Here is an 11,959-nt window from a genome sequence, read left to right as displayed (position 1 = left end):
TCAAATCGATAGGTAAGGAGATAATGGGCCGCACGGCCCAACCCAGCCGTGGATATCTGAACACGCACGTTCCTGCTGCGTGTCCGAGAAGTCAGGGAGATATCGGACACGTGATGTCAGATATATGCACGTTTATCTTGCGCGTGTTGACTTTACAGAGGGTCAGAGCTCCATACATAGCTCGTGCCACGAGCTGCACCCCTGACCCGACCTTCGGCCTTCAGATTCCTTGCTCCAGTCCTGGGCAACCTTGGCGAGTCCTCAGGAATTGCTCGAGCTAAGAAGGTACGACCTCAAAACGGGAGCTTCGGTCTTGGGGATGTTAATGGGCTAATCGTGATTAGTCCGTAGCTCAGCCTGCTAATCATCCCATGGGAAAACCAGGGCATACAGAAGGTATGAAATTCTAGCTCTAATTCTGAGGTTTTGGTTACTCTGCTGAAGTTTCTGAGTTTAAGGTTCAACCATGGTGAATTTTGAGTTTAGGGGTGCATGTGTTTAAATTTTGTATGGTGGGGATGCTTGGGGTGAGTTAGACATGTTAGTAAGCTTGATTCTAGGTTTGGTGGAAGTTTGGAGAAGTTTTGGTAAGGTTTGGCTTGGGGAAAATCAAAGGAAGGAAAAACAGCATTTACTGTTATGTGACTAGCGCTACAACGCTAGCCTTTGGGCGCTGTAGCGCTAGGCCAAGTGCCTTGGGACGATTTTGGGCTCTACTTGTAGCGCTATAGCACCCTCCTTAGAGCGTTGTAGCACTACCTTGTTTCCAGAATGGGGTTTCTGAGTTATTTTCAAGGGTTTTTGCCTGGGGGTTCGGGGTTCGATTCCACCACCCCATTTGGTGGAATTGGGGCTTCCCGAGGGCTCAGGATTGCTCCCAAGGCTAGGTTTTGGACTTGAGGTTTAGTGATGATTCTGATCTATGGTTGTGACTAGATGTGCACTAGGGCTCAAAAGGGATCGTGTTCAAGGATCAAAGTGAACGAAGCTAGCAAATTTAAAGGTAAGAAAAGTGCACCCGGTTATATGTTTGTGATGGGACTAAGTGCTCCCGATATCTGTATAATGTCATAGATGGTATTGTGCCATGGGTCATGTGATAAACGGCCTAAGGGTGTCATATACAATATTTGCGCACAGGGCGCGACTTGGCCATTGGTAGCCGAGGACAACTTAATATTCATTGAGCTCGGTTTAAGCGGGCCGGAGTCAGTGGGATAAACAGAGGGTGCAGCCTAAGGGCGCTAACCTTATTTATCATTTGTTATTAATTATTGTTATGAAATGATATGTTTGGTATGCTGAATACTTGATTATCTTGGATATTTGGTCTAATGAGAACTTGCTTATGTGATATGAGATAGTGGATTGTTTATTGATTGATTATGCTTTGTTGTTGTGCTTTCTTGCTGGGCCTTGGCTCACGGGTGCTACGTGGTGCAGGTAAAGGCAAAGGAAAGTTGGACCAATCCTGAGATGGAGAGCTGCGGGGCTGAATGTACATAGTCAAATGTTCGGTCGCCATGGCCGAGGAGTGGATTAGGATAGGGAATGCCTAACAGTGTGTTTTGCCTTAGAATGGCTAATTACTGTATTTAAATCTTGAATCTTTGTAAATGGTTTTAATTTTATTATTTTTGGGATCCCTTGTAAACAAAAAATGTTATTTATAAGAAATGCAGCTTTTGAGACCAAAATCTTTTAACCCTAGTTCCATTATAGTTTCAGTAACACGTTTTTAATTAAATGACTTGATTAGCAGGTCTAGCACTTTTATAAACACATAGTGTAACGGTCTTGGCTATCCTGGGTGTTACATCTACAGACATTGCATTGGTGGCCTGGGATGAAGAAGGTTGTGGTGGAGTACGTGGCCAAGTGTTTGGCCTGTCAGCAGGTGAAGGCTGAGCATCAGCGGCCAGTGGGGTTGCTACAGTCTTTGGGTATTCCTAAGTAGAAATGGGAGGACATTACGATGAATGATAGTGGGGTTGCATGACTCGGTGTGGGTGATAGTGGACAGATAAACCAAGTCAACTCACTTTCTGCTTGTGAAGATGACTTATACTATAGATCAGTATGCGTAGCTGTATGTGAGGGATATTGTACGTCTCCATGGATTTCCCAAGTCAATAGTATCAGACTAGGATCCTATCATTACCTCCAAGTTTTGGGGTGGATTGCAGAAGGCTATGGGGACTCAGTTGAAATTCAGCATGACCTTTCATCCTCAGACTGATGGAAAATCTGAGAGGATAATTCAGGTATTGGAGGACATGCTCAGGGCATGTTTGTTAGACTTTGAGGGATGTTGGGGTAAGTATCTCCCATTGATTGAGTTTTCATACAACAACAGTTATCAATCAATGATTGGAGTAGCTCCATATGAGATGTTATATGGGATGAGGTGTAGATCACCCATTCATTGGGATGGGATGGGTGAAAGGAAGTATTTGGGACCGGAGACGGTTCAAAAGACTAATGAGGTTATTGAGAAGATCCGAGCTTGAATGCTCGCTTCACAGAGCAGACAAAAAAGCTACGCTGATCCTAAGTGTAGGGACGTGGAGTTTCAGGTAGGGGACCACGTGTTTCTGTGAGTCTCACCACTGCGAGGGGTGAGAAGGTTTGGGAAAAAGGGCAAGCTGAGCCCTAGATTCATTGGACCTTTCGAGATCCTGGAGAGGATCGAGCAGGTGGCCTACAGATTGGCACTGCCACCGTCGTTATCAGGAGTTCATGATATATTCCACATTTCTATGCTTCGAAAGTACATCTTAGATACGACTCACATGTTGAAGTATGAGGACTTAGAACTACAAACAGATTTGTCTTATGAGGAGCGACTGGTTCAGGTCTTAGACAGAAAAGACAAGGTTCTACGGAACAAGATGATTCCTCTAGTTAAAGTATTGTGGAGGAATAGCAGGTTCGAGGAAGAGACCTGAGAGCTTGAGTCAGTAATGCGAGATCAATATCCCGAGTTAATCAGGTAAATTTCGAGGAAAAAATTCTCAGTAGGAGGTGATAGTTGTAACAACCCATAATTGCTAATAAGGCCTAAGGGCCTTGATTAGCGTGTCGAGAGGGCGTAATTGATATATGTGTGATTTAATTGTTTAATGCATGATTAATATTATTATATGGCTATGTGACATGCATGTTTGTTAGTATTAGATATGCATGTGGGCCCTTTATAGCTTATAAGGGCATACTTGTAATTTTGGCCCGTTGTGGGCATAAATGTGATTATATGTGATAAATTGTTGAGACCACATTATTATGTAGATATATTTGCAACATATGGCTCGAGACGGTCCTAGTGAGCGGATTGGCGAAATAGTCACAGAAGGGATTAATACCCGGCTCGGGGAAAGCCTGGTGGTATTTTTGGGAATATAGAAAATATCTTGGGAAATATTGGACATTGAATAAACAATTGGTAATTAATTGGATGACAGGATTAGTGGGTAAATATTAGGAACATTTGAGGAATTAGTAAGAACTGGGGGAAATTACCATTTTACCCTATGGACAACTTGAAGGTTAGTAAACTTAAGAGGGCATAATGGTCTTTTGGTAGGCAAGTGATATACTTAGTTTATACTTAGGATTAAGTTAGAAAGTGGCAGAAACTTTAATACACACCCTCATCTCTCTCTCATGGTTTCACTCTCTCCCCCACTTTTCCAATGGGCTATGAAGCTAGGGAAGAAAAAGTGCAGTAAGCTTTGGCTTGAGCTAGTATTCCTTGAAGGAAATTGAATGGAAAACACAAGGAAAGCTAGGGAGATTCAAGCTGGGAAACAGAGAAGAATTCAGTCATAATTGAGGTAAGAAATCCTGTTGAAATCTCTGTATTATACTGATTTATATTTAGGGTTAAGCTTGTATGGGGTCTGGGATTATTGCTGGAATTGGACTGATTTGGGGTTGAGTTTTAGTGTAAATTCTGGGTTCTTGAGTATGAATTGGATGGTGTATTTGCTGGTAGTTTAGGTTGAGTTCTATGTTGTAGAATGCTTAGAATAAGTGTGTTCAATCCTGGTTTAGATCAGTGAATTTAGTTGGAAGTGGGGAGTATGATTGGTTTGAATCCTAGAATTTTTGGCCTGAAGAAGATGGAGAAAAACCCAGAATTTCTGGGCTCGAGGGAGGGGCGCCGCGACCCATCCCTGGGGCGTCGCGACAAGTTTGGCCTGTTTGGCCTGGGTTGCTCTCTGAGATGGGGGCGCGCCGCGACCCACTAGGCCAATTCGTAGCCCACCTCCCTTTTGGTTTGGGTCCTTGCTCTCTGACTTGGGGGCTATTCACGACCCACTAAGCCAGGTTGTGACCCGCCTAGGGATTTTGGCCTTAGAATGGTTTATAAGTTTGGTAAGGCTCAGGGGTTTGAACCTAGGCGCTCAGGACAATTTATACTACCCGGTTTAGTAGGAATTGAGGTCCCGAAGGCTAGCTTTTGTTTCATAAGTATTTATTTGGATGGGAAGTTGTTGATTACTCATTGGCCACTGTCACTAGGTTTATCGCCAAGGCTCGGGACTGAGGATCGTGCTCGAAACCATTTCATTTTCTCTGTTCGGAATTAAAGGTAAGAAAACTGCACCCTTGTGTGGCTGTATTGGGACTGAGATTCCCGATATTTCAATACATATGTTGTATGATTGTGATAATTCCATGTGAGCATGAAATAAACGGCCTAAGAAAGTCTGGGCTGATAATTTGCACACAGGACGCGACTCAGCCACTGTGAGCCCGGGTCAGCTAGATAAACACTGAACTCGACCTAAGCGAGCCAGAGTCAGTGGGTTAAATAGAGGGTGCGGCCTAAAGGCGTTGACCCTGATTAATGTGTATTGATTGCGAATTTTTTTTTAATATAAATGTTCATTGTTGTTAGATTGATGTTATGGCTTGTTAAATACATGGTTAACTATCTTGTGAATTAATTGATTATCATCATTGATTATGTGATGCTATTATGGTTTTCTTGCTGGGCCTTGGCTCACGGGTGCTTTATGGTGCAGGTAAATGCAAGGGTAAGATGGATGAACCAAGAGTTGGAGAGCTCTGGGGGCAAGGTGTACATTGTCAGCTGCTCGTCCGCCACAACCGAGGAATTGTACTGGGACCGAAACCTAAAATGTGCATTTTTCCATTAGAGTGGCCTTTGATGGTATATAACTTTTGAAAATTTGTAAATTTGTCTTTTAAACCCTGTTTTTGGGATCCCATGTACCAAACATCTATTTTTATGAGGATTAACTATTTATGATCAAAATCTTTTAACCCTAACTTGTTTATGATTTTAGGATCACACTTTTATTCAAATGACTTGATTAGCAAGTCTCGCACTATTTCAAATACACAGTGTAACAATCTTGGTTATCCAGGGCGTTACAAGATGTATGAGCCATTCACATGTTTTTTGCGAACCAAAATGATGTTAAGTCTCTCTTTGCCCTTGGGTGGCAAGATCTTCATCCACTATCATAGAAATGCACTAAGTAAACGAACGTTTACTTGTTAGTAGATAGTGTATGAGCGGATGAAAGAGGTATTTTTCATATCATGCTCTTCTAAACCAACTATATATAATTTTTATACTTTGTTTACGTTTCGGTTTTCAAAAAGATATACTTATTCTACTTGTTGTGTAGTGTTCATTTTTTTTAGGTGAAATTTTTCACTTATGGTTTCATTATTCTCTCCACCAATCGTAACGTTCAACTAACTGTCCTTATTAAGGAAGACTAACTTTCTTTAAATCATTAAACTTTACATTATACGTACATATTATATAATCGAATCGACCAATTCACAACAAAATATAAGATATTAATTTTGCTATTAATAAGGTTGTACAGGATCTTCTTTGGAATGGAATGTTAGGCGAAGATTGTTTCCTTTGATTTAACTCCCCGTAATTGAGCAGGTGGAATAGAAAGAACGGAAGCAAGTGTCCAGATAGCGTGGGGCCACAGTGACTTAAAGGTAACATTGACCTTCACCGTACATACTCTTTGCTTGAAACATGAGACTATGCCACTTCAGATTTGTAATCTTGAAACTCTAGTTTTGTTTAGGGTTTAGATTTAGTGTTACGCATTTTTCGTTAAGGGTGAATATAGCATCCTTAAGCAACATTTTTTTTGGTAGGAAGTTTTGATGAGAATTAACAATCACTCATTCGTAGTATACTATAACACTTCGGCTCAGTGAAACCCGCCACCCCAATCCCTCGCCTTGTACTCTAGATTTTTGCACTTAACTATTAGAAAAACATGGCATCCTCTAACTTATGCGTCAATCTATTCCCAAAGTAGTTCATAGTGAAAACAGAGCCTGAATCACCAAAGCATAAATTTTCAATTCCTTTCCATGTTGAGTCAACTCCCACTCCACCTCCGTCCACTATGAACACTGAAACGACAATCCACTATATTCCTTCCTCATCGAATAGGTCTGCCACGGTGTTGTCGAGTGATAATGGGAATAAAAAACACAAAAGTAAGCCTGGGTTTCGTGGTAAGTGCAAAAATTATATGAAGAAAGATCTTAAGATTGAGAAGCTTTCAACATTCAAAAACATTGCTACGAAGATAGCTTTGACTTTAAGGGTTAATTCAATTAACATTATGTCTTTCCTTTTCCAACAGTGACAAATTATAGATTATCTAGGGACTGTGGTGAAGCGCCAAGAGACCATTAGCATTGAGTTGTGTGTGAAAGATAACAACTCAGGGAAAAAGATGGAGATCATAGTGCTTGACTGATATTTCACAATATCATGCTTTCTGTTATAAGCTCCAGTTACAGTTTGGTAATCAATGTGCCTGAACATTGATTACTAAATTGGGCCAGGGCTACTATGCGACCAAGAAAGCGACACTTACGATCAATGAATATGATGTCCCGTCCCACCCATCTAACAGAGAGATCCGAGATCCAACTTTAGTCTAGACTAAGGGGAGGGAACCAAATAAAAAGTTAAAACGAAAGGACAAGGAGCACAATAACAAAGTGGCTAAGAAGAGTAGGTGCAGAAAGTGCAACTAATTAGGGCACAACAGGGCGACTTGCAAAGTTCAACCTCAAATTGAAGCGACACAACAATTTCAACAATTTTCTAAGATTCCATCAACAAAAGTAGATGTATGGGGTGGCTTCATGAAGCGTGGACCAAGCAATGACGAGCACAACAATGTCACACTTGAACCATGGTAAAATAACATTTCCGCCAGTGGTAGTGTTCCTCTAAATGAACGTCATGATAGTCACTGTAACGCCCTACTACCTTAGAGCCGTTACCAAGTGAGTTTTAAGACAAAACAGTGTGCAAGGAACTCGCTAACCGAGGTTTTTAAAACGAAAGTGTGACTAATCAAATGTTGAGGCTGTAATCTTTTGAAAATGGTTTACTTTATTGAAAACTTCAAGTATTTAACATTTGGGATCCCAAAATAAGGTTTGAAAACTATTTACAACTTAAAATACGTTTACAGTCCATAATTATTAAAATCACAGATTATTACAGCCATTTCTCATATAAACCCCCAACCAAAGCAGTCGAGCAGGCCAAACATGTACGCGTCGCTTCACGCTCTCCGTACTCATGGTTGGTTTACTCAATCTATGCCCTTACCTGCAACACAGAGCACCCGTGAGCCGAAGTCCAGCAAGAAAACTCATGCAGCCCATAACATATGCAAATTATACAGTTAATCATATCAGATAGTCCACAGATAAACAGGTCAACCATTAGACTAAGCAAACACGGCCATGCCGCCCCAAAAGCCTTACCACAGCCTGGGGTCTCGGTCCTCACCGTAGGGATATCACACGTATCCACTGGGTCCTACCCTGACCATAAGCATCCCATGTGCTAAGTGTTACTACCGGCCCCGCTGCCGTTCTCGGCCTTTCGCCGTTCTCGGCTCCATTGCCGTTCTCGGCTCCGTGCCGTATCATTCCACTATAATCACGAATAGTATACTCAAACATCATTCAAACAAATATCAATTCATTTAATTCTACACCCTAACATGTAATGCAATATAGGGTCGTGCCCTGCAATCATCTCATCATGCAATATAGGGTCGTGCCCCGCAGTCACACTATGGGCCCATGCCCTATCCTACGGGTGTTATAGTTTTCTTACCTTTCAATTCGATGGCTTTCACACTTGACTCCTTGAGCACGATCCCACTCGAGCCTTAGTGCACACCTAGGCACAAACATAGGTCAAAGTCAACACCGAACCCGAAGTCTGAATACCTAGCCTCGGGACCACTCCCGAGCCCCCGGGAAGTCCTAGATCCCCAAAACAAAGTGGCGGAATCGAGCCCCGAACCCTAGGTCAAAATCCCTCTCAAATAGCCCAAAAACCCCTTCTGTGAACAGTGCAGCGCTACAGCGCTCTAAAAAGGGCGCTGTAGCACTACAAGCAGAAACACACCCCCAGAAAACAGGGGCTAGTGCTACAGCGCCCCCTGACTAGCGCTGTAGCGCTAGTTGAAGACCAGCACTACCCAAAAATCGCTTCTTGCGATTTCCTTCCACCAATTCAACCCCAAACTTGTCCAAATCATTACCAAACTCAAAACCAAGCATATAAACACTCTCCATTCATCCCAAGCATCCCTAAATCTCAAAACCCAAGCACACACATCCCAAATCTCAAGATTCACCATAGATGAACCCTAAACCCAGAAATTCAGTCAACAACAAAGTTAAAGGCTTAGAAATCATACCATTGATGCAATTTCGACTTTGATTCATTCCTAGACCTCCTTAGCTTGTTCATCCTCAAGGCTTGCCCAGAAATTCCCTAAAATTCCCATCATCTCAGCCCAAAACACAGCTCAAACCAGCCAAACCCTTAAAACTGAAAACTCAAAGAACTTACCTCAAAAGTTAATGTGTTCTTGCTAATCCTTGCCAAATCTTCAAGCCTAGCTTTAAGATCCTTGATGCTCAGCCTATCCTAGCACTCCACTGAGCTTTGTCCCAAGAAATTTGAGGAGAAGAGGTGCTAGAACCCCAAACCGATCCTTTGGAAAACCCCTCTGTTTTTCTCTCTTTTCTTTCTTTCCTTTTTCTTTCTTTTCTTTCTTTCTCTCCACAGCCAACACACTTTCTCTATAAATCCCACTAAGTGTAAAGCCTTATAAATAATTCTCTAAAAGCCAATTGACCAAAATGTCCTCCCTAATAGTTCAAATCCCTTTTTGTCCAAGTAGGGCCATTTTAGTCAATCACCCAATTCCCGCTAATCCTCAAGTGTCTCTAATATTTTCCCGTTGCTTTCCAACACCTGATAAATCACCAATTAAGTATTCCTCGATATCAAAATAAACCCCAATATACTCACTAGCTTCCTATTTATACCCCCCGGCTCGCTTCGAGCCGGGTATAATTCTCTGCCTCGACTTTCCGCTAGTCTGCTCACTGGGATCGTCTCGAGTCACAAATCACAGATACATCCACATCACAATGTGGTCTCAACAATCATCACATATCAATATAGTTATGCCCAACATGGCCAAAATTACAATTATGCCCTTCTAACACAATCCGGGCCTACATTCATACTAATGTACATAGTCATGCATCTCAAATAATCAAATAGTCATATAACACACTTTAAATCATAATCATGCATTTAACTCATAAAATCACACAAAAGTCCCATCATGCCCTCCTGGCACGCTAATCAAGGCCCTTAAGCCTTATTAGCGAATTTGGGTCGTTACAGTCACAAGTCGTAGTTTTGCGACATATGGGTGAATAGAAGATGTGTGGTTACATTTATTTTGTTGTTTGTGTTATGCTTTATCAGGTTATGAACTTCGCCCATTATTTCATATCGTACTTCTTAAGGCTAATGATATGAAATAATAATCCTTTTGAATATTTCCCTTGTCCAAGATTATGAACTCATGGAGTATTATTTCATATCAATGATCTTATTTCATTATTAAAATGATAATGTGTTTAACCAGAGTATACATCAAAGAAATTTATGCTAAAATATTGATTTAAAAAGCATGACCCGTTTGTTGGAAAATAAGATCCATGTATGGGCAATCAGTATTCTAATGAACCAATTTTTTTAACGAGATTGTCAATGCCTTGAGCTTGGAAGGGATTCATAAAAATTGATTTGTACCTGCATATAGATATGGTCGTAATTGACGATGGGATATGTTGTTTTAGTATGGCAAAAATCAAGTGTACATAGAGTATATGAACCTTCTCCCTAGATAGGTGCACTGTATTATGCTACTCTAACAAGAGTTTATGATGGGAAGATTCACCCACTAAGTCTTCTCAAGTGTAACTCTGACATTCATTTAGATTAATATTAGTAAACATAATTCCATATATTTTAATTAATTAATTAATCATCAAATGTACTACAACGCCATATTATGAAAGTTTAGTCAAATAAGATGAAAAACAAGTCATTGTAACATAGGCCACATCAAGAAACTAACAAACTAAACCTAAATGAGAAACAATTAAAATCTAACAAACCTTTGATAGTCGACAAAAATAATGCAATGCACCACCCACTTAGACAAGCTTAGACAAGGATAATATCATAAAATTTTGAAGTTAAAAAGACAGTGTTATTCATCCTCTTCTACCTTCCATTTGCACACGTACGCCGACTACATTGCTCACTTTTTCATCTTGATACTATAGATATCTAGTCATTGCCTCTGACTTAAGTTCATTCACTACTAGGGACAGCATATGATGGTCGGCCATGGAAGCACTCTGTCTCAATCCTTCAAATTCCTTGCACCGTTCAACGATTTTGGCGTCTAGTGTAGCATCCCAAATTTGCTAATAAGGGTTAGTTCCTTGAATAGTGTGTCGAAAGATCAATAATTGATTTAATTATGTTAATATGTGAAGTAAATGATTATGTGATTAAAAATGCATGTTTAGGTGAATTAAATAAGCATGTGGGCCCAATTTGGTTAATAGGGGTGTATTTGTAATTTTGGCCCGTTGAGGGCATAAATGTGAAATACATGTATGTTGTGCTTGATACCACAAGATTGTGGTGATAAATTTGCATTGTGCGATCTGAGACAGTCCTAGGGAGCAGAATAGCTAAATAGTCAAATCGGGGTTGAGTACTCGGCTCAGGATGAGCCTAGGGGTATTTTGGGAATATATTACGTGATTGGGATTACCGGGTAATGGGTAAAGACTTAATGATTGTTTAAGTACGTCAGGGATTAAATGGGGATTTGATGGAACACTCGAGGAACTAGCGGGATGTGGCAATTGACGAGGTCGCCCTTGGTGGTATTAAGGGAGTGAGGATAGACTTAAGGGTAGTTTGGTCAATTTGGAGGCTGAGGATGGTTGGACTTATCTTAGACCATAGACCTAACCAGAACACATTAGAAACTCAGCTCTCTCTTTCTCTCCCTCACATCTCTCTCTCTCTCTCTAGGCTAGGGGGGGGGGGAAATTTGGCTGAAATCTTGAGGAGTTTGGCTAAGGAATTTGGCGAATAGGAAGCTTGAGGTGATTGGAGTAAGCTCAACTGGAATTGTTCATTGAGGTAAGAATTTATTGTACTTGATCACCAAGTTTCTTGCTGTGATTTCTCAAACATTGTTTAGTCCTAAACATTAAGTTTAATTTTTTGTTATGGTTGGGATTAGAGGATAGTTTTTGGGATGTTTAAACCAGTTAAGTTGTCTTAAAATGAATTGTAGATTGAATTCTAGATATAGGATTGATTTGGCTTAGAACTGGTACGTTTGGCTAGGGAAAAACGCAGTAGAAATGCATGGCATCTAGGTTTTGGGGTTCGCACCTCGGCCCTGTTCATCAGACATCGCGGCCCGCTTGAACTTTGAGGCTTGGGAGCCTTAGATTTTGCCCAGGCACCGCAGCGCAAGCTGCGGAGCGCTGTGACCCGTGATCC

This window comes from Humulus lupulus, chromosome X (genome assembly GCF_963169125.1).
Source record: "Humulus lupulus chromosome X, drHumLupu1.1, whole genome shotgun sequence".
Lineage (NCBI taxonomy): Eukaryota > Viridiplantae > Streptophyta > Magnoliopsida > Rosales > Cannabaceae > Humulus > Humulus lupulus.
This window is presented reverse-complemented; position numbering follows the sequence as displayed.